Raw genomic sequence first — 23,940 nt, forward strand, 5'->3', positions numbered from 1 at the left:
GACTTTCAACCTTTGATACCTCATCTAAACCAACCACCTCTCAGGACTTCCCTGGAATCCACCTTCCCATGCAGGGAATATGGGTTCCATCCCTGCTCGGGAGCAAAGATTCCACTTCTGCAGGCAGATTCTTTGCCAACTGAGCTACCAGGGAATTTCAAGATCTCACAAACCGTGGAGCGACTAAGCCCACGCGCCACAAGTAGAGAAGCCCGCATGTTGCAGCTACTGAGTGTGTGTGCTCCAGAGCCGGTGTTCCACAAGACAAGCATGCGTGCCTCAACTAGGCCAGCCCCTGTGCCCCACAATTAGAGAAAGCCTGCCTGCCGGACCGAAGAGTCCACACACCACAAGGAAGACCCAGGGCAGCAGGTAGATAAGTAAGCAAACCAATCACCTCTCAAAGGCACACCTCCTAACACCATTCCACTAGGGGTGGCGGAGGTTAGGGTTTCACCATACGAATTTTGGAGGGACACAAACATTCAGCTCTTAGCTGGGACCCAAAAAGTGGCAGCCTCCGGGCAGAGGAGAACCAAATGTAAAGCTCCCGTGACCCTCTGCCAAAGGTGGGAGAGGAAGAAACAGGAAGTGGGCAGGGAGATGGAGAATTCCACCCGCATGGGTCCGTGTGCTAAGCCCTCAGGTGGTTCCCACGGATTTCACGGGCTCAGCAGACACACTGGGGAAGGCTGCTGAGCTGGACCCCATCGGCAGTTCTGTGTTCCATGACAGCTTGCTAGCGTGCTGCCCCAGGCTGGGAAAGTGCGAGGCACCACCCCGTGCTGAGTCACCCAGCTCAGGGACCAGGAAACTTACATAAGAGATGGATTGTGTGTGTTTGCACATCAGGCTCAAGCTCCAGGCAGGAAAGAAAGAAAGGCAAGGCGGAGGGCAGCGGGAGGGCTGGGAGGTGGTACTCCTGCGGACCCCGAGTCTATCCGTGCCAGGAAGTCGCTGAGGAACCGGGAAACCGTGAGAAGGCGTAGGCCACGGCCGGATTCCTGGGGATTACAGACCCAGATTAAAGAGAACAACAAGAACAAGGGCCTCCAGCTTTCAGTCAGTCCAGCTCGATTCCCTTGCAGCCTGTTCTCCAGGGCTGGGGAATGTTAAGCCAGTCCAAAAAGAACACAGGTGGCAAAAAATGAACTTCATAAAAATGTGAACTCCTGAACCGTCTTGTCTGCAGGATATTGTTAGCGCCACAGATAGGCCTGCAGTGACATGGGATGGTGTTTGTTGGGCAGGGAAACAGCCTGTGGGCTAGAAAAATGCGAGTGGGTGGCTGTTTGAACTTCACTGCAAAGCTCCTTTCAGTCAGGAGCCTTTGTAGATGAAAATAGACTGGCTAGGGCAGGAGGCATTCCTGAGAACTGGTCGAAAGGACATATTTTCCTTTGTAAGAATATTTTTTCCACCCCAGCCCTTCAGATCGCTTTTGTTTATGCCATTCCTGTTCTTTATCTGTTAATGGCTATACTAAATTTACCTTGTCAGAGCATATTGCTGTTATTACATACACTATGCCCTAGTGCTGCTGCTAAATCGCTTCAGTCGTGTCCGACTCTGTGCAACCCCATAGACGGCAAGCTCCTCCATCCATGGGATTTTCCATGCAAGGGTACTGGAGTGGGGTGCCATTGCTTTCTCCAATGCCCTACTGCTAACTCTCATTTAATCTAATTCTACAAGGAGCCGTGTATTTAATATTCACCAACAGTCCTTATGGACTTCCCTGGTGGTTCAGCTGGTAAAGAATCTGCCTGCGATGCAGGAGACCTGGGTTCGATCCCTGGCTTGGGAAGACCTCCTGGAGAAGGGAACGACTACCCACTCCAGTATTCTGGCCTGGAGAATTCCATGGACTATAGTACATGTGGTCGCAAAGAGTCGGACATGACTGAGCGACTTTCATAAAAGTCTTTATACCAATTATTCCTAAATCATTCAGCTTGTCCGAAGCACGTTTTTCACAACATTCTTTATGAAGGGCTCATGGAACAATATTCCTTGAGCTCTTGCTTGTTGATAAATTTGTCAGGGCCATTTCTACTTTAAAGGTAAATTTTGCTGGATTTAAAATCCTCAGTTCAGGACTTCCCTGGCAGTCCAGTAGTTAAGACACCATGCTCCCAAAGCAGTGGGGTGGGGTTCTATCCCACAGGCCACAACTAAGAGTTCACATTGCTGCAACTAAAAAAAAAAAAAAGATCCTGGATGCTGCAAGTAAAGATCCCATGTGCTACAACTACCCAAAGCATCCAAATAAATACTTTTTTTTTTCTTAAAGAAGTCCCAACCTTAAATAAAATCCTCAGTTCATCTTTCCTTGAGTAACTTAAAAATGGTACTCCATTTGATCCTGGCATAAAGTATTGCTATGACAAAGTCTGATGATAAACGAATTTCCTTTCTCTTATAAGTAACATGTTCATTTCACTTCCTTTACAATCTAAAAGTTTTACTAATACGTTTGTTCTCCAGCACTTTATATGCTCTTCCAATATATAGTTTAAAATCTCTTTCCTTTTTCTTTTTGAAATTTAGGCAAATTTTCTTAAGTTACAGTGTTTAGTTTTTGTTTCCTTGCTTTGGTTTTCTTCTTCAGGACTCCCATTAATTAATATATAATACTAATAATTATATATAATTATATATTAATATATATATAAATTATATAGGATATAATTTATATATTTTTGCCAATCTGAAATATGTGTCACATTCTCTCAAATCCTTGTCATCTTCATTACTTTTTGCTTCTTTCTGCATCTCTTTTGTCCTATTTTGTTGTATTTTGAATACACCCCCAGCAATTTCTCCTCAAATAGCACTGTGTCCAGGAAAGGAGCCTGCAATGGGCAGTTTCAAAAGTTCAGAGGGACTGTTGTGCTCCAGCCCCGGGACCTGACCTCAGGCCCCACAGTCACCTGCCTGCAGAATGATCTTCTCAAATTTGCCTGTTTGATACCATGACACAGAGAAGCTGATACCATGCAGGTCTTATGGCTTTTGCTGATGTGTTTCTGTCCATGTCTTTTTTGTGAAGACACTTTGTCACCTAATTTTGAGCTAAATGTTGTCCCAGGGTTTTTAGTTTTCATTCTCGTTTCTCCATCTGTTGTTACAGGGAGATTCAGAAATGTCCCAAAAGTACGCCTCCCCTGCTGCCGCCATCTTTCCAGAATGATCCTGTTGAATGTCAGATCATGCCACCTCTCAAAAATCCTGAAAGTGACTTCCAATCTCATTTAAGGTGGAAGCCAAGGTCTTCACAGCGGCATACAAGGCTCTGTTGTTTCAGCGCCTCCCCCACACTCCTCACTTCCCTGAAGCCTTCTTCTTAGCTCTTTCCCCTCCAGCTACTCTGGCTTCCTTGCGGCTGCTTGAACAGGCCAGACATCTTCCCATTTTGCACCTTTCCTCTAGAAGTTACCTCTGCCTTAATCACTCTTCCCTCAGAAAAGAGCTGAGTTAACCACTTCCTTCAAGTCTTTGAAATCTCTTTCTCAATGACATCTAGAATGACCTCCCTGTCTAACACTGTATCCTCCCCACTGGCACTCCTGGTCTCCTTTGCTCTGCTCTTTTCTTTTTTCATCGCATTTAACATCTTCTAACATTAAACACTTTATTTAATATGCTTATTATTTATTATCTGTATCCCCCTTGCTAGAATATAAAATCCATGAAAGCAGGAATGTTAAGTCGGATTTGTTCTCTTATGTGCATGAAGTTCCCAGGTGCAGCTATTTAGTGAATTCACAGGACTTTCCCAGTGGCCCAGTGGTTAAGAATCTGAGCTTCTGGCTGCTCGCACCTTCTGAGATGGCCCACGGTCTGTGAAGTGTGTTTCTCTCTAAATAACTCCACTTCCTGTCTATCACTTTGTCTCGCTGAATCCTTTCTGCAATAAGACATCAAGAACGTGAGCTTCATTAAGTCCTGAGACCAGGAACTAAGGCCCCCACCAGGTGGAGGATGGAATGATGATGTTGACCCTCCTGACTTCAGTCAACTAAAGCTCTGTCAACCTTTGCCCCAATTCTCTGCTGCATTCTTCTCTGTTGAAGCCCCCTCATGAATATGCATGTGCCTTTAGCTTAAAATTTGCCCAATTTTGCTGTTAAGGAGACTCTACTTTGGAAACGTGTTTTCCTTACTTGCTGCTAGTAATAATCATTCCTTCTCCTGCTTAAAAAAAAAAAAAAAAATTAAACATCTGTGCTTCCACTGCACGTTGCGTGGGTTCAATCCCTGGTTGGGGAACCAAGATCCCACATGCCACATGGCATGGCCAAAAATAAGTAAAAAATAAATAAATGCACAAATGAATAAATAAATGAAGCAGCCAAGGATGTGGTTTGCTCTGAACCAGCCACTAGAGAGCTGCTTTGATGTCACCACTTCCATCACCCTTCTGCCCTGGCCCCGCTGTGGATGCCATGGTCCACAAGCCTATTGTCTGAATGACTATCAGGAACAGCCAGGCAGAGTATTATGAATTCTCAGAAGAGTAGTGTCACAAACATTCTTTCTAGGACTTCTGAGTTCAGCCCAAGCCAGAAATAGCACCCCAGCCATGTGCCTTCTAGCAGTTGAGCACATCTGCCGCTCATTGCACTGAAAGAGCAGAGGAGCCTGGAGGGCTCCTGAAAACAGAGACACAGCCCCAGGCCTCGAGAAGGAGCGCAAAGGTAGGGAAGATGAGCCAGCCCAGGCCCAGCTGTATGCTGTTCAGAAACCCAGTAACTAGAGTCAGTTGTGTCCTTGTCTCTCTGGATGGAATTCGTGACCATTATTTACAGGGTGTTCTCAGCTTAGTCTCGGGGTATAGACAAGGCCTATCACTGGCCTATCTTATAGCTGTCCCAGCACAACTAATGAAGTCAGTACCAACCAAGAAAGCATCAGGTCAACAGTCTTACCTTCTAATCAAAGCTAGTAGGTCTCAGGCAAGCAGGTACCGACCTCCTCTCAGAACAAGGAAGCCTAAGGCAGAGGCTGTCTTAACAGGAAAAGTCTCTCCTAAACACTAATTAGTCTTGGGAAATGCTCACTGAGCTTGGATGCCTAAGGGATCATTGTCCAGTCAGGAGAGTGCAAGCCTATTGCCAGGGCCAAGAAAACAGGTAAAAGGCCAAAATAGAGGTTGTTTCCAGCCTTAAGCTTAGCATCTCAGCTCTTTCCTTCACTTCATATTTATTCGGTTCCTATTTACATGGAACCTGTGAACACAGCAACCAAGATGACCTCTCATCCTCTCTCCACATTGTCATGGGTGGGCTCGTGTCAGATCCTCCCGCAAGCCCTTCTCTGCCCCGTTTGCAGGGCAGTACAGGAAGTATGTTTTGAAGTGCTTTTTTCTCTCTTCTTTTTTCCCCTTCTTATCCCCAACTGGTAGATGAATATTCTTTAACCAATAAAAATGAATGGGCCCCACTTTCATTAACTTATAGTGGGCCAAGAATCCTCAGATCACAGGAACCTGAAACTCAGATCATCTCTCGGGGTTTCTAGAGATCTTCTGACCTTGGAACCAAATATTTAGTGGTTCCCACCACCACCCCAACAGCCACAATGGTCCCCAGCCCAGCTGAGAAAGAGATTAGTATGCAGACTTAGTACCTGTGATATTCTTACTTATTCCATATAAGCTGCCCTGAGAGGAATACCATTTGCTGTTATGTACATGAGGAAACTGAGTTCAGTGAGGCTGAGTGGCTTATCCAAGGTCATGCAGATTGGAAAAGACCCCATAATTTTTTCTGCCTTATGATATGTCCTATCTCACCTGTACACATATGTTCCCTGTGTTCAAAGATGTCAAGCCCATTGACCTCTGAAAGGTTTCTGAAATGTTACGGAAATAAGACTTCTAAAACAGAGAGAGCAGGGGGACTTCCCTGGTGGTCCAGTGGTTGAGAATCTGCCTTCCAATGCAGGGGACCCAGGTTGGTTTCTGGTTGGGGGAACTAAGATCCCATGAGTCATGCGGCATGGCCAAAAAAGAGAGAAACCCTGCATACTGGTTCCCCCAGGAGATTCTGTTATCCTAGAGTTATTATTAATATTGTTCTCCTTTCAAAATTGTCTTAGTTTGGACAGTGTTACATAGTTACCCTATGCAAGATAGACCAGGAGCAAAGAAGTAGGAAAAAACTACAAAAAGAATTGGTCGAGAAGTCACTGAACACCAGGCATGGAAAGGCCTCATTAGGGCTTTGATGTTCTCAAGGTCTTCCCCACCCCAGCTTTTTCCACAGGCTTTGTCTCAGAGGCACTCGTCCAAAACCACTTGTACCCTCCTTGTGCAGCGCCAGGGAGGAAATGAGGCTGGAACATGCCAGAGGGTTCTTACCACCCCAGATGACCCTTCCAATGGATCTCTGTCTTACTATGAACAAACTTCTTCTCTAGGCAGGAGACACATGTCCTTCCAATTCTAACAGAAAGGACTCTCTCCTGTAAAGGAGAAATCTACGACACTACCAAGGTTTTGAATGTCCTGTAGAGAAAAAAATAAGAATGTTTTGACTAAAGCTTTTACTCCACATAGGAGCTTCCCGAAAGATTCTCCTCCATCACATAGTGAAATGATACATGGAAAGAACAAATATGTAGAAATCAGACCTCTGAGTCTGTATTCTAGCATGCCCGCTTCTGAGTTTGGTACCTTGAGTAAGTTTCTCAGCCTCTTTGAACTTCAGCTTTCTAATTCATCTGAAAAATGGGTATAAGAATACACTTTGCAAAGTAAATATCAGATAAGATTATGTGTAAAATATACGGCAGATAAGAGACTCAGATGCTTCCCAGATGGCACCATGGTAAAGAATCTGCCTGCCAACGCAGGAAATGCAAGAGATGTGAGTTCAGTCCCTGGGTTGGAAAGAGCCCCCTGGAGTAGGAACTGGCAACCTGCTCCAGTATTCTCGCCTGGAAAAAATGGACAGAGAAGCCTGTCAGGGTCCTGTGCCATGTAAAATAATGGATACTGGAGATTTCAGGGATAGAAATGAATGAGTTCATGCCCTTAAGCTGCTCACAGTCAAATGGAGGAGGGGCCATGTGCCATATTGTTCTATCTGGCCTCTTGCAGTTTTTAATTGCTTTCATCTTTAAGATCCATTCCCACTCATATTCTTCAGGTGTGTGTTGATATAAACTTCATAAACTCTTAAATAAATAAGAGAGGGGCCATATGGAGAGTTCCCTGGTGATCTAGTAATTTGGATTCAGTGCTTTCACTGCTGTGACCCAGGTTCAGTCTCTGATTGGGGAACTGAGATACTACTAATCTTGAAGCACTGCTGCTGCTGCTGCTAAGTCGCTTCAGTCGTGTTCGACTCTGTGCGACCCCATAGACGGCAGCCTACCAGGCTCCCCCATCCCTGGGATTCTCCAGGCAAGAACACTGGAGTGGGTTGCCATTTCCTTCTCCAATGCATGAAAGTAAAAATGAAAGTGAAGTCGCTCAGTCGTGTCTGACTCATAGCAACCCCATGAACTGCAGCCTACCAGGCTCCTCCATCTATGGGATTTTCCAGGCAAGAGTACTGGAGTGGGGTGCCATTGCCTTCGCTTGAAGCACTGCCAAACACTAAATAAGTAAATAAATAAAGTCACACAGTTTCATTAAAAAAAAAAAAAAGAGGGAACATGTGTCCACACCTCGCCATGTTGTCAGGCAGGGTTCAGGGTTCTTTTTTTTGGCTGCACTGGGTCCTTGTTGGTGTGCACCGGCTTTCTCTAGTTGCAGCGAGCAGGCTTCCCATTGGGGCAGCTTCTCTTGTTTCAGAGTACAGATTCTAGGCACTCGGGCTTCAGTAGTTGTGGCTCTCAGGTCTGGTTGCTCTGTGGCATGTGGGATCTTTCCAGACCAGGGATTGAACCCATATCCCCTGGCTTGGCAGATGGATTCCTATCCACTGTACCACCAGGAAAGTCCTAGGCAGAGTTTTAAAACACTGTCAGAGCAAAGAGAATGAGATAGACCATTCTGGCTTAGCAGGTGCAGAATCTCATAGAAGAGTAAGGACGTGAACAAACCCTGGATAGCTAGGTTCCTAAGCACCTGACAGCATGTTTAGTCTAGGTTGGCAAAGTTTGGCTCCATTCTTCCCTCTGTAAAGAAGACAAGTTGTTTCTCAAAAAGAAAGATAAAGGAGACTGCATACTCCTCTTCCATTTTCTCATCTGAGATCAATTTCCAATTCGAAAACTGAAAATGCACCTTGAGAGCCAACCTAGACCAAAACACAGAACTTTTGGTGTGGAAATTAATCAAGACTTGGATATAAATTCAAGTCACCTATGAAAAATGTTTCAACTCCATTGAATTCACTTTGAGACACTTAATAGAAAACACAGCATTAAATCACAAAATAAATACACAAAATATGACTTTTCAGAGGTAAAAAAATAAACAGTACTTAAGACCTGTCACTGCTAAGAAATATTAACCAAGGTCATTGGCTTGAAAGGGGAATTAGCAAATTCATTCATTAGCCTTCTGCTTCTACTAAGATTCTCAAGCCTTGTTTAAACTAGTAAGTTAGAACTTTTTATTAAATAAACAAGTAATTGGCTCTGAATGGAAAATGAAACAGAAGCATAATTCAGTTTGCTTGTTCGTACTTGGCTATCAGCTAGTAGAGCATAAAGTGTTTCCATGTCTACTGCTGGCCATCTTGTCCAGTTTTCCTCCGTTTGCTGTAAGTCTGAAGCAATAGGAAATTGCTCCCCTGAGGACATTTGGCAATGTCTGGGAACATTTTTGATTGTCAGAATGGAGGGGGGTGGGAAGTGTCACTGGCCTCTAGTGGGCAGAGACCAGGGATGATGCTAAACATCCTGCCGTGCACAGAACAGTCCCCCAAAGCAAAAAAAAAAAAAAAAGGCGGGGGGTGGATCCAGTCTGATATGTCATTAGTGCTGGGGTTGAGAAACTGGACAAAGTCTGGGTAAGTTGAGAAAGGCTTTGCAGAGAAAAAAGAGAAGATAAAATTCAGAAAATCCATAGCTTTCTTAATGATGAAATTGTGAGAAGAGTGTTAATATGGGCAGGTACTTAATATCAAAGATTCTACAGCATTTTGAGAAGAGCAGATCAAAAGCTCCACAGTTGCTGTTCAGGTTCTGCAGTGATTCCATTTTATTAACTCCAAATTGAAACCATGGTTTGGTAGATATTTTCCTTTTCTAAGTAGCGAATTTGTTTATGTGAAAATTTTAAATGATAAAAAATAGTATACTACATGTGTATGTTTGTGTTTATCTGTATCTGTGTGTACACATACACACACACAGGCTTCCCAGGTAGCTCAGTGGTAAAGAATCTGCCTGCCAATGCAAGAGAGGCAGAGACTCGGGTTTGATCTCTGGGTCAAGAAGATCCCCTGAAGTAGGAAATGGCAACCCGCTCCAGTATTCTTGCCTGGAAAATTCCATAGACAGAGGAGCCTGGCAGGCTATAGTCCATGGGGTTGCAAAGAGTCAGACACAACTGAGCGACCGAGCATGCACACACACATACACATATATACATTTATAGATATAATTCCATTTATTAAAAAGAATTATACTGTGGAAACATATATTGATGAAGGACTGCTAAAATAAATTATGGGACATGTCTTTATATCAGAGTATTTGTATATCCATTAAAAATAAGAAAGATGAATATAGAAATATGGTATGCTTTAAGATTCTACAACAAAAATTTTAAAAGAAGAATAGGTTTAAAAATTGACAAGTTAGCAATAATTGTTGAGGCTTGATGGAGGTTATTTGAAAGATTAAATTTTCCATATGCTGTTTTAAATTTCTATTAATAGAAAAAGTCAAAAGTAATTATGGGAAGCACTATGTGTTTTCATTTAGAAATATCAAGATATAATGTGAGCAGGGACATAAATGGGAAGGAAATCCAAAAAAGAGGGAATATATGTACATATAGCTGATTCACTTTGCTATACAGCAGAAACTAATGCAATACGGTAAAGCAACTATACTCCAATAAAAATTAATTTAAAGAAAGATATAATGTGAATAGAAAGAAGTGAGGAATAGGGGTGGGGGGCAGAGTGAGGAAACACAAAAATTTATTTAAGTAACTGTAAGTGTTTAAATAAGGAAGTTATGGAATGCTACCCAAAAATGAATTAAAGTTGTTATGTGGGAACCTGGAAAGAGGAGTCAGGAACTAAAAGGATGGGGAATAAGAATGGGAACAAGACTTTTCAGTGTATACCTTTTGTAAATTTTTGAGCCCTATGAAAACACTACACATTTAAAACCTTAAATGGTATGAAATAAGAGTTCATAAGATAGAAATGAATCCTGTCCTCAAAAACTGGGGACATGTTGTTGCCATATTACATTCTACCCTTGAAAAGAACTCAGACTAGTTTCACAAAGATTATCTCATTTATCTTCACAAAAACCCTGAAAAATTTTAAATGGGCATGGAAATGGGGGTAGAGCAGCAATCATCAGTCTGATATAAGCTGCACAGATCACATGAAACTGGAATTAGGTTTGTTCTCCCTGGATCTTCAAAATAGAAAAGAACCAAAGTATAAGGATAAAGAGAGAGAGGGTAATTCCCTGGTGGTCCAATGGTTAGGACTTCATGCTTTCTCTGGCAAGGGCACGGGTTTGATCCCTGGCTGGGGAACTAAGATCTCACAGAGAGACAGAGAGAGAACATTAGACTCAACAGGATGAACTTTTAGAACAAAAACCAGTCTACGGGAGGCCTTAGAAATAGCAAATGACTGGGTCATCTCTATATAAAATCTTGGTGGAGTGTGCAATTCAGCAGGCATTTACTGAGCTTAGATTGTGCTAGACCTAAAGGTAGAATGGAGTTAAAGATGAACAAACCACATTCTTAGATATGGTTATCTCTGCATGGGAGGAGAGGGTTACCTGGTAATACCTGTAAAGATTTAAATTGCCTGCCTCCTAAAACCCAGAAATTTCATTTTATGGTATCTATATATACAAAAGAGGCATGTGTATAAGAATGATCTGTGGATCATGTTTCTTCAGTATCCTAAATTGGAAATGACCTATGTCTCAATTAATAGGGGATTGACTGGCTAAAGAAGCTAGAGTAATATATTCATATTAGGAAATATCAGGAAGCAGTTTAGAAATAGAAAGTAGAAGACAACTTGAGAAAGCTACATGTAATAAAAGAATAAATTGCCAAAATATACAGTTGAATTGGAAAGGGAAGAAAAAGGTTGAAGGACCATTGATACAATATGATACAAATGAAATTTTTTAAAAGCTTTATATTTTCCACGGGCATATATAAATGTATGAAATATGCAGGAAAAGTTCTGAAGGAAAAGAAAAAAGTGATAACAATGTTCACTTCCAGGGACTGGGAAAAGAAATGGTGAAAGGATGCCTTTAGCCTTCTCTGTAATGTTTTTACAAGGCCAGTGAGTTTATGGATCATTCATTTAATTAGATTAGATTCATTTAATTAAAATAATTGCTTTCATGTGTGTGCTAAGTTGTTTCAGTCGTGTCTGACTCTTTGCAACCCTATGGACCATAGCCCACCTGGCTTCTCTGTCCATGGGATTCTCCAGGTAAGAGTACTGGAAGGGGTTTCCATTTTCCTACTCCAGGGGATCTTACTGACCCAGGGATCGAACCTGCATCTCTTACGTCTCCTTCATTGGCAGGTGGGTTCTTTACCATTAGCACCACCTGGGAAGCCCCATACTTAAAAGCAAAAAAGAGAAGGCAGCATCCTTTCTCAGTAATGCTAAGAGATGCAAAAGCCATCTTTAGACTATGAGAAGAGCCACATACTAAGGATCATGGAGCAAAAACATCTTCTGAGGAGTTTGGTACCTTGATTATATCCTAGCACTGCTGCATAGCCTGGACAGTTACCTCTGACTTCTTCCTTTTTAAATTTTTTTTAAAGAGACATATTTCTTTGTTAACTTGAATATTATCTCCCTCTCTTAAAAAATTTTTTTTTTTTACTTATTTATTTGGCTGTGTTGGGTCTTAGTTGTGACATGTGGGATCTAGTTCCCTGACCAAGGATCAAACCTGGGCCTCCTGGCATTGGGAGTGCAGAGTCTTAGCCACTGGAGCAGCATGGAAGTCTCACCTCTGACTTCTTGTCTGAGAAAAATAAACCTCTTTCGGTTAAGGCCACAGTCAGGTTCCTTGCTGACAAATGTGATCTAACAATCACACAGGACTCTAGAGAGGTTCACTTTGGGGAAAGAATAGAGATGCCAGAAAGGCCTTAGCCAAGTCTGGCTTTGAAAATGTAAAGGAATTGCTCCTCCACTCCAAGGTCCCTTGGGACCACCAGGTCCAGAATATGTGCCAGACACACCGGGAATCGGACGGAACCACAGCCGTCAAAGACTCAGAGAAACATGGAATGGAGGGAGGGGGCGTGCACGGGGCTTCAAATCCCCCTAGCCAAAAACACAGAAGGACAGTCTGCTAGAAAGCTGAGTGTCTGCAACTTGACTCCAGTGTTTATGGCCATAGATCCCACTCTACACACAGCAGCAGCAAGTGTGACAGGGGAAGAGCTGGGGCTTTGGCAGCTGTTTGTTTGAACCTGCCTGGGCAGCTCCCTGAACACTTGTTTCAAAAGCAGGCAAAAGATGGGGACATTTCAGGAGTTCCCAAAAAGAACTTAGGAGAAGGGAAAAGAATGGCACACGCCCTGGAAATGGATTATGTTCCCCAAGGCAATCTTTGTCCTTTCAGATCTAGCCAAATCTCCCCTGATGGGATTTCCATGATATAGGAGGGAAGCGGGCAGGGCACAACCTTTAAAACAATGACAGAACCATAGGACATGATAAAAAACTGAGTCCAAGATGGCACAAGGTTCAACTTCCAGTGGACCTTGAGCCTCATTATATGTTCATTGTTATACACTTACAAACTAAAACTTAAAACTCAACATTCAAGATCGCCCCATCACTTCCTGGCAAATAGACGGGGAGAAAGTAGAAGCAGTGACAGACTTTATTTTCTTGGGCTCCAAAATCACTGCAGATGGTGACTGCAGCCATGAAATTATAAGAAGCTTGCTCCTTCAAAGAAAAGCTATGACAAACCTAGACAGCTATTAAAAAGCAAAGACATCACTTTACCAACAAAGGGCTTACTAATCAAAGCTATAGTTTTTTCCAGTAGTCATGTATAGATGTGAGAGTTGGACCATCAAGAAGGCTGAGTGCCAAAGAATTGATGTTTTTGAGTTGTGGTGCTGGAGAAGACTCTTGAGAGTCCCTTGAACTGCAAGGTGATCAAACCAGTCAATCCTAAAGGAAATCAACCCTGAATATTCACTGGAAGGACTGATGCTAAAGCTGAAGCTCCAATACTTTGGCCACCTGATTTGAAGAGCCAGCTCTTTGGAAAAGACCCTGATGCTGGAAAGTATTGAAGGCAAAAGGGGAAAAGGGCAGCAGAGGATGAGATGGTTAGATAGCATCACCAACTCAATGGACATGAATATGAGCAAACTCTGGGAGGTAGTAAAGGACAGGGAAGCCTGGCATGCTATAGTCCATGGGGCTGCAGAGAGTCAGACAGCACTTAGCAACTGAACAACAACAAGCTAAATGGCACACCCAGCAGTGCCGTGACAGTTCCGAGGCCAACTATAAAAGGCCAAAAAATGGGCAGTGGCTCAATTCCTGGAACTGATACACAAACGTTTGATCATAAGCTTTTTTTTTTTTTTTCATGTGATACCTGCTCCAATACAAAAACTGATGTAGAATGAACCAGACTCTGGGTATTGCCCTCTCTCATGTCTTCTGGGATTTCAGCAAAGGGAACCATGATAGGGACTGGAGTTAGGAAATTAGGTTTCAAATCCTGGCTCTGCCTCTTAACTGCCTCTTAAGCAAATCACATCATTTCTTGGAACCTCAGTCTCTTCATCTGCTAAGTGAGAATAGTGTACCTGTCACCTAGAGGAAGAAGTGGCAACCCACTCCAGTATTCTTGCCAGGATAATCCCATGGACAGAGGAGGTTGGCGGGCTACAGTCCATGGGGTCACAAAGAGTCAGACGCAACTGAAGCCACTGAGCACACCTAGAGGAGTTGTGAGAATCAGATGAATGTGCGCTGAGAGCAAGTGCACCCAGATCAAGCTTTGCATGAAGTTGGCCTTCATAGACTGTTGGTCACATCTGAATCTGGGGAGATGGGCAGCCCCACTCTCTGAGCTGGATTCCTAGAGGGTCTTAGTGGCAGCATCCGGTTGAAAGAGAGCCCTGGGCTAGTTGATTTGAAGCTATATTTGCATAACAAACACACTGTTTTTGTTTTGTTTTACTTAAAAGCTCTATCATTTCATAACATAAAGTTCCCTAATTAAGAAATTAATTTTAAACATTTTCATCATAATGTAATACATTCTCACCTTACTAAACATTTTTAAATGTAGGAAAATCAACCATAGTTCTAGTATTTAATTTTAACATTTAACATATTTTTTCTAGTTTTTTTCAATGTGTGCTTTTTTTTTTTTTGACCTTGGTAAAGATGCTGGTAAAAATTAATTAGGTTCTATTTTCTCCTAGGACAAAATTTGTAAATATATATATGCTTATCTATAAATAAATATATATTTAAGGTGAGATAGAGAGAGAAAGAGATAGGGAAAGAGAGGGAGAGAGAGGTTTATTTTAAGGAGTTGGCTCATGCAATTGCAGAGGCTTGGCACATACAAAAGAGGTAGAGATTCACAGAAGAGTTGCAGCTTGAGTCACAATAAAATCCCTTCTTGCTCAGGGAAAGTCACTCTTTTTTTCATTAAGTTCTGCAACAGATTAGATGAGGCCCATCCACATTGTTTCTCAAAGTCCATCAATTTATTTTATTTTATTTGGCCATGCCCCAAGACCTGTAGGATCTTAGTCCCCCAACCAGGAATGGAACCTATGTCCCTTGAAGTGGCCACACAGAGTCCCAATCGCTGGACTGCCAGGAAATTCTCAAAGTCCATCAGTTTAAATGTCAACCTCATCCAAAACACCTTCACAGAGGGACTTCCTTGGTGGTCCAGTGATTAAAAATCTGCCCTGCAATGCAGAGGATGTGGGTTCTATCCCTGGTCAGGACACTAAGATCCCACATGCCTCGGGGCAGCTAAGCCTGTGAGTTGCAACTACTGAGCCCTAGAGCTCTAGAGCCCGTCCTCTGAGAAAGCCCCTGCACCCCAGTGAAGATCCAGCACAGCCAAGGTTTTTAAAAAGAAAAAGATATAACACAAAAATGCCTTCACAGAAACAGAAACCATGGGTGGGCACCATGGGCCAGCCTAGTTGACATATAAAATTAACTCTTTGTAACACCTTTTTATAAATGAAAGCCCTGAGGGTCAAATGGAGCTCTGTATAAGCTGCTTCTCATACTATAAAGGTATTTGCGTAAAACTTTGTGGAAACCATGGCAGCTGTTGAACTCTGGGCAAGTTTAGCTTAATTCAAGGAAGAGTTTTATAACGGCTGTGGTAGTGTGTGTGGAGTAATTTTACTATTTGCAGTCAGCAAGCTCATTGCTTTTGTTTAGATTATATGATGAAGACAGGAATACGTGGAGCTGATGGAAATTGGGTAGGAGGTGCTTAAAGCACATGACTTTCCTTAGTGAGGTCACATGGCTTGAATGAACCAGGTGGGACAGTGATAGCCTGATGGTGCTTCTTAAGGAGACAGTGTTCTTGCGTGTTTCTCTAGTTCATGTCCTCTGGAAAGCCTGCCAGCCCAACCCTACTGCTTCGACAAAGCTCCATCACCCTCAGGAGAAGGCTTGAGGCGGCCAAGGCAATAAAGGGAATTAAAATTCTGGCAAAGGTAGAAAAAAACTTCAGGCCCAAGTCCCATTCCCAAAGAATGGGAGTTGGAACCATGAGCCCTGCTATTTCTGTCTTCTCAGAGATTACAGTGTGCGGCTGGCAGACATATCTAACAAGAGAAATTTGTAGACCGTGAGAGCCAGTAGGTCATAGGGTCCGAGGAAGGCTCAGCCCCACCCCTGCCACACCTCCCAATACACCACCAGTTGCCTCCGTCATCAGCAGCTTTAGTCATCTCCAGCCTAAGATAGAGGTTGTCTGGAGCCTTAACTGGAAAGGTCAGTTGATTTAAATAGCTGCGGCACTCACAGCAACTTTCCTGGCATAAGAAAGGAAACCCAAGCCGAAATAGATGATGTACCCAGGGCGCTACCTATGGTTGCAGGAACAGAAACGGAGGCTACCGAGCATTCGTTTGATACCGGCTGTGTTCCCTACTCGTGTGCTTTGGCACATCCACAGAGTGACCTTACTTAATCCTGAGGGCTGTATATCATTGTAACCATGTTGTAGGTGATGGAAAATCTCAGCACGATTAAATGACTTGCCCAAAGGCAAGAAGATCAGACATTGCTCCTTCACTGACTCAGTGCTGTAGACTTAGACCCATGTGCTTAAAAAATGTAGGCACTTTTTTCCCCCGGAAAAGATGATAAATGCATGCTTTTTTTTAAAACTCCAAACTGTAGAGAAAAACAACCACAAACAATTCTCTCTTATCCCTGTCTCAAGTAAGTCACTATCAGTACTTGTAAATTTTACCAGGAATAGTCTATGAATATAAGCATATAAATGTATTTGGAAGTGTGTGTGTTTTTCGTGTGTCTGCTTTTTGTGTGCACCCACCTTGCTTTTTCACTTGGTCCAGGGGACTTCCCATGTGTTCCAGTGGCTAAGACATGATGCTCCCAGCGCAGGGGACATAGGTTCAATCCCTGGTCAGGGAACTAGATAGATCCCACATGCTCAGCGTGGCTAAATAAACTTAATCAGAAGCTACTGTATAGCACAGGAAAGTCTGCTCAATGATCTGTGCTGACCTAAATGGGAAGGAAATCTAAAAAAAAAATGGATATGTGTGTGTATTTATATATAACTGATTCATTTTGCTGAACAGCAGAAACTAACACAACATTGTAAAGCAGCTATACTCCAATAAAAAATTTAAAAAAAAAAGAAAGTCTGCTGATTACAAGCCAGGAGTTCTAGAGAGCACAGTGGAGAGGTCAGTTGTGGGGAAGGGAGGAATAAATTGGTCCACGTTAGGGGATATGTGGAATACAGGGATATGAGAGACCCTGTGATAAAGGCTGAGGTTTGGAGCTCTGGCTGGATTGGAAAAAAGAGGGATGGGGACTTGATGGAATTAGTATTGGGTGATCCATTCAAAATGCAGTCCAGAATATTCCTAATTCCTGAGTGAGGAGACTAGGCTTTGTAGCAACATGCTCCTTGGGCAGCTTGGGGTGTTATGAGTCCCACTTTACAAGTATAGTGAATTACTCTTGATGAACTTAAGTAAATTGATGCCAGATGGAGAGTGAGCGAGATCCTTTGAGTCCAGAACAGGAGTTGGCCCACACTCTGAAGCTAAGAGATGTTTCCTAAATTTGATTGAGCAGAATTATATGGGATGGTTCTCTTTTTTTGGCTGTGCCGAGTCTTAGTTGCAGCATGTGGGATCTAGTTCCCTGACCAGGGATAGAACCCGGGCTTCCTGCACTGAGAGTGCAGTGTGTTAGCCACTGGACCACCAGGGAAGTCCTTGGGATGGTTCTTAAAAATATGTACTCACTCTCTCCCTCCTCTAGAGGTGGGCATCCCTGATTCTGCAAGTTTCTAATCTGCCCTATTAGCGAAGTTGTAGAAAGAAGATAGTGCTGAGAACACAGAACTCTTCAGTTAGTTTGGAATTGTAGAGGACCATCTTTTATATACATGATTGTTTGAAGAAACATGATGTTTGAAGAAAAGGTGGAGGGGAAGTCAAAGCTTATTACTGCTGCTGCTAAGTCACTTCAGTCATGTCCGACTCTGTGTGACCCCGTAGATGGCAGCTCACCAGGCTCCCTCGTCCCTGGGATTCTCCAGGCAAGAACACTGGAGTGGGTTATCATTTCCTTCTCCAATGCAGGAAAGTAAAAAGTGAAAGTGAAGTCGCTCAGTCATGTCCGACTTTTAGCGACCCCATGGACTGCAGCCCACCAGGCTCCTACGTCCATGGGATTTTCCAGCAAGAATACTGGAGTGGGGTGCCATTGCCTTCTCTGAAGCTTAATACTAGTTTAGTCTAATATATCCCTACCAGTTAAAAACAAACAGCATACAAATAAGTCCATTGCGTTTTGAAAGCAAAACTTATATGGTCAAGGAATGCACTAACTCTATGGCTTCCCTGGTAGCTCAGATGGTAGAGAATCCACCTGCAGTGCAGGAGAGCCGGGTTCAAGCCTGGGTCAGGAAGATCCCCCGGAGAAGGAAATGGCCACCCACTCCAGTATTCTTGCCTGGAGAACCCCATGGACAGAGGAGCGTGGTGGGCTACAGTCCATGAGTCAGACACGACTGAGACACGGAGTCAGACATGCAAAGAGTCAGACACAACTGAGCAATTAAGCACGAAGGCGAAATAGGTTGCCTCTTAGGTTACTAGTATGTACTTAGGTGTGAAGAGGCCAGGAAACTGAGAATCATAGTGGAAAGTTCAAGATGGTTGTTTTTCTTCTTCATTCATCTGGTCATGTTAGCCCTTGTGGCAGTTCTTTCAGAATATGATACAATCTGGACTTCCCTGGTAAGTCCAGTGTTGATAGTCATGCTTGCCAATGCAGGGGACATGGCTTTGATCCTTGGTCCAGAAGGATTGCATGTGCCACAGCTACTGAAGCCGAGACACCCAGAACCCGTGCTCTGCAACAAGAGAAGCCACTGCAGTGAAAAGCCCGTACGCAGCAATGAAGACTCAGCACAAATACATATACACATACATATATAAAATTTTTTTAAAGAATAGAATAATTATCATTACACTTAGTCTTTTCGTATCACAAAAGGAAAGTGATAACGAAATTATGTCAAATGGATTTGACATACAGGTATCCCCCGCTTTTCAGAAGTTCACCTTATTCTGGGTTCCTTTATCAGATCAGATCAGATCAGATCAGTCGCTCAGTCGTGTCCGACTCTTTGTGACCCCATGAATCGCAGCACGCCAAGCCTCCCTGTCCATCATCAACTCCCGGAGTTCACCCAGACTCACGTCCATTGAGTCAGTGATGCCATCCAGCCATCTCATCCTCTGTCGTCCCCTTCTCCTCTTGCCCCCAATCCCTCCCAGCATCAGAGTCTTTTCCAATGAGTTAATTCTTCGCATGAGGTGGCCAAAGTACTGGAGTTTCAGCTTTAGCATCATTCCTTCCAAAGAAATCCCAGGGCTGATCTCCTTCAGAATGGACTGGTTGGATCTCCTTGCAGTCCAAAGGACTCTCAAGAGTCTCATCCAACACTACAGTTCAAAAGCATCAATTCTTCGGCGCTCAGCCTTCTTCACAGTCCAACTCTCACATCCATACATGACCACAGGAAAAACCATAGCCTTGACTAGACGAACCTTTGTTGGCAAAGTAATGTCTCTGCTTTTGAATATGCTATCTAGGTTGGTCATAACTTTCCTTCCAAGAAGTAAGTGTCTTTTAATTTCATGGCTGCAGTCACCATCTGTAGTGATTTTGGAGCCCAGAAAAATAAAGTCTGACACTGTTTCCACTGTTTCCCCATCTATTTCCCATGAAGTGATGGGACCGGATGCCATGATCTTCATTTTCTGAATGTTGAGCTTTAAGCCAACTTTTTCACTCTCCACTTTCACTTTCATCAAGAGGCTTTTGAGTTCCTCTTCATTTTCTGCCATAAGGGTGGTGTCATTTGCATATCTGAGGTTATTGATATTTCTCCCAGCAATCTTGATTCCAGCTTGTGTTTCTTCCAGTCCAGCATTTCTCATGATGTACTCTGCATATAAGTTAAATAAACAGGGTGACAATATACAGCCTTGACGAACTCCTTTTCCTATTTGGAACCAGTCTGTTGGTCCATGTTCAGTTCTAACTGTTGCTTCCTGACCTGCATACAGATTTCTCAAGAGGCAGGTCAGGTGGTCTGGTATTCCCATCTCTTTCAGAATTTTCCACAGTTTATTGTGATCCACACAGCCAAAGGCTTTGGCATAGTCAATAAAGCAGAAATAGATGCTTTTCTGGAACTCTCTTGCTTTATCCATGATCCAGCAGATGTTGGCAATTTGATCTCTGGTTCCTCTGCCTTTTCTAAAACCAGCTTGAACATCAGGAAGTTCACGGTTCACATATTGCTGAAGCCTGGCTTGGAGAATTTTGAGCATTACTTTACTAGCGTGTGAGATGAGTGCAATTGTGCGGTAGTTTGAGCATTCTTTGGCATTGCCTTTCTTTGGGATTGGAATGAAAACTGACCTTTTCCAGTCCTGTGGCCACTTCTGAGTTTTCCAAATTTGCTGGCATATTGAGTGCAGCACTTTCACAGCATCATCTTTCAGGATTTGGAATAGCTCAACTGGAATTCCATCACCTCCACTAGCTTTGTTCATAGTGATGCTTTCTAAGGCCCACTTGACTTCACATTCCAGGATGTCTGGCTCTAGGTGAGTGATCACACCATCGTGATTATCTGGGTCGTGAAGATCTTTTTTGTACAGTTCTTCTGTGTATTCTTGCCACCTCTTCTTAATATCTTCTGCTTCTGTTAGGTCCATACCATTTCTGTCCTTTATCGAGCCCATCTTTGCATGAAATGTTCCTTTGATATCTCTGATTTTCTTGAAGAGATCCCTAGTCTTTCCCATTCTGTTGTTTTCCACTATTTGTTTGCCTTTGATTTCAGGAAAGACCTAAAGACCTAGTACTTGTTTTGGTAACAAATCCAAAGAGGATTTTTGCTTTTACAAAAAAAGTCGAAAATTCAGAGTAGCGTTCAGTGTTTGTTTTGCAGGAGACTTGGTAGAAACAGCATGTACCACCTAAGCAGAGTGGCAATGCCAGGCTCCTTCCCAGGGATCCACACTCCTCATCTCAGCATCAAGCTGCTCTATCCCTTTTGTCTGTTTTATTTTTGTTTAAACTTTTTATTTTATATTGGAGCATGCTGTGATAGTTTCAGGTCCACAGCACCATGACCCAGCCATACATATACATGAATCCATTCTCCTCCAGACTCCCCTCCCATCTAGGCTACCACATAACATTGAGCAGATTACCCTGTGCTAACAGTATGTCCTTGTTGGTTATGTATTTACATTTTTTAATTTATTTTTTATTCATTTATTTTTGGCTGCATTGGGTGTCTTGCTGCAGGGGCTACACTCTAGTTGCGGTGTGTGGGCTTCTCAATCGTTGCAGAGCACAGGCTCTAGAGTGCGCAGGCTTCAGGAGTTGTGGCTCATAGGCTTAGCTGCTCTGCAGTATGTGGAATCTTCCCATACCAGGCATCAAACCCATGTCCCCTGCATTGGCAGGCAGATTCTTAACCACTGGACCACCAGGGAAGTCCTGGTTATCCATTTTAAATATAGCAATGTGTACATGTCTAACCCAAACTCTCTTAACGATCCCTTCCCTCCACAAGCCGCCATAATTTTGAACTGTGTCTGTGAGCACTTATGCTTTGTCTCAGTTTACTTTGTGCCCCCATTAGCAAGACGTGTAGCGAGGTGATCGCTTCTTTGATTTACGCCATTTCGAGTTAGGAGAGGTTTCAGAGGAACACGCCGAGGAACCGAGAAGTCAAATTTAACCTGAGTTAGAAACGTTCCGTTTCTGAAACATAAAGACAAAGGAGTAGGAGCCAAGGACACAAAATAAAACTGGCCACATCACAGAAAGTTAAAACAAGAGAAAGAGCTCTGTTACACTTGTAAGTAACTAAAATTAATGTACGACAGTGTCACGTTGTGCAAGTTACAAAGCACTTTCATTTACTATGTCCCCGAAGCAGCAGTGGTAGGCTCAGGACAGTTATCACTGCCATTGCCATTTTTAACGATGACAGACCACAGAGTTCCAGGAACCTGTGGAACTGGACTGCCTGGGATCAGATCCTAACTATGCCTTTACTCATGTGTGGCCTTTGGCAAGTGGTTAATCTTTATGTGCCTCAGCTTTGTCTGTAAAATGGAAATAACAATAATAACTGTAGCTCAGAGGATTCTTGTGGAATTAAATGGATCAACAGCACCTAGCAGAGCGAGGCTCAAGGGGGTGGGGATATATGTATACATAGAGCTGATTCACGTTGTTGTACAGCAAAAACTAACACAGCATTATAAAATAACTATTCTAATAAAAACAAACAAAAAACCCAAAACAAACAAAAAACAGCACCTAGTATGCAGTAATTACTGATGCCAGGAGGAGAATTAAAAAAAAATACAAAAACTTTGCACATAGTCTTTTATTATAGAGACTTTTGTTTATACTTTTTTTAAAGCACATGCCTAAAAGATACAGGAATATAAATGAGTAATTCAGCTCTGTTAAGAATTCATCCACTCATTCAACACTTATTGAGTATCTACTAGGAACTTGGATAGATGTCAGGAGGTGCCAAAGATAAGGTAGAGAACTCTGAATTTACACACATAAAATGCTATTTTACTTCATCTGCTTTAATTAAATGAAATCTGAAGCCAATAGTAGTGATACTGAGGTGCCCTGGTAGCTTCAGCAACCTCATACTCCCCATCAGAATCTCTACTCAGCCATTCCAAATAGATTTACAAGCTAAGTAAAAGGTGTCCTTGCTCTGCAAACGCATCTCCAGGGTGAGTCGTCTGGCTGCACTGGCAACCCAAAAGCTGCCCTCCTCGCCTCCTCTCAGTGGTGCCCTCCGTGCACTCCGAGCCTGGGTTGCTGGGTCCCTGGCCCTGCCCAGAGCTGGAAAGAAATTCAGAAGAATTACCTGGTGCCCAACAGAAGGAAAAAGTGGCAAGCAGCTGCTGCAGGTGATGTCAATGCTTGCAGTCCCTGGAAGCACATGGCCGGCTCACTGCTCTGGCCCAGCCTCTTCAGGAGAATCCTGTCTCCTTTCTGGGCCCTAAAACAATATCCATGTCTCTTCTGTCTTGAAGAGTACTTCCTTTAAATCTTTTCAGACGTTCCCTTTCTTGGGGAGCCCGTTCCCTGTAAGATTTAAAGTGTTTGAGCTTTCACTTGAGGACTGCTAGGCTTCCAGTAGCTTCAGATTTCCACCCAGCTTCAGTTTCCACCCAGCAACCCAGCCTTCCCCTGAGGCAAAAATCCCAGCTAACCACCTGCCAAGCGGTGGGGCCAGCTGGGGGCGGGTGAGGGGAGGACTACCTGCTAAAGTGCTCTTGGAACCACTTTCAGTAACCTTAGCACGATAGAAGCCAGGATACTGTACACTGGGTGATTGCTGCCCTAAGTTTTTAAAACACAAATTTTGGTAGTGAGACTGGTAAGCTTTTTTTCTTTTAAATTTATTCTCAGTCGGAGGATAATTGCTTTACAATGCTGTGTTGGTTTCTGCCGTACAACAATGAGACTGGTATGCATTTTTTTAATAAGAATAGACATAAAATCTGTAAACATCTAAGTCCCTGCTATGTGCTAAAGGCCATGCTTGAGGCTAGAACAGACCAGAGACCAGAAACCACACAATTCCTCTTCTCAGAGTTAAGTGGGAAGAGAGATGTTGAACAAGTTAATTTAAAAATCAAACACTCTATTGTTTAGAATTACACGTGTGCCAAGCCATAAAGTGAAGCAAAGGACTGAGTAATGCGAAATTTAGGCTGTAATTAAAGAGGGAAGGTGAAGCAATGGGGCAGAGGCTGTACTGGGAGGGGTACATTTTTTTTTTTTTCCAAATCCTTTTTTAAGAAAAAACTTTTCATTTTATATTGGAGTATAGCCGATTAACAATGTTGTGTGACAGTTTCAGGTGAACAGTGAAGGGACTCAATCGTACATATACATGTATTCATTTTCCCCTACTCCCCTCCCA

At 43.0% G+C, this 23,940-nt stretch overlaps 1 long non-coding RNA gene across 2 annotated transcripts in view; it reads right to left on the reverse strand.

Annotated features, from left to right (window-relative positions):
- Positions 1 to 23,160, reverse strand: part of LOC129653319 (uncharacterized) — a 31,532-nt gene extending 8,372 nt beyond the window's left edge. The window contains exons 1-2 of one of the 2 annotated variants that reach the window (XR_008715062.1): positions 22,876 to 23,160; positions 820 to 1,004 (exon numbers count right to left, since the gene is read on the reverse strand). This is a non-coding gene — a long non-coding RNA (uncharacterized LOC129653319). Of the gene's footprint in view, positions 1 to 819; positions 1,005 to 4,931; positions 7,516 to 22,875 lie in introns of those variants that run through there. The other variant, XR_008715063.1, reaches the window with a different exon arrangement.
- Between the last annotated feature and the right edge of the window lie 780 nt (positions 23,161 to 23,940).

Source organism: Bubalus kerabau, chromosome 5, assembly GCF_029407905.1.
Source record: "Bubalus kerabau isolate K-KA32 ecotype Philippines breed swamp buffalo chromosome 5, PCC_UOA_SB_1v2, whole genome shotgun sequence".
Classification (NCBI taxonomy): domain Eukaryota; kingdom Metazoa; phylum Chordata; class Mammalia; order Artiodactyla; family Bovidae; genus Bubalus; species Bubalus kerabau.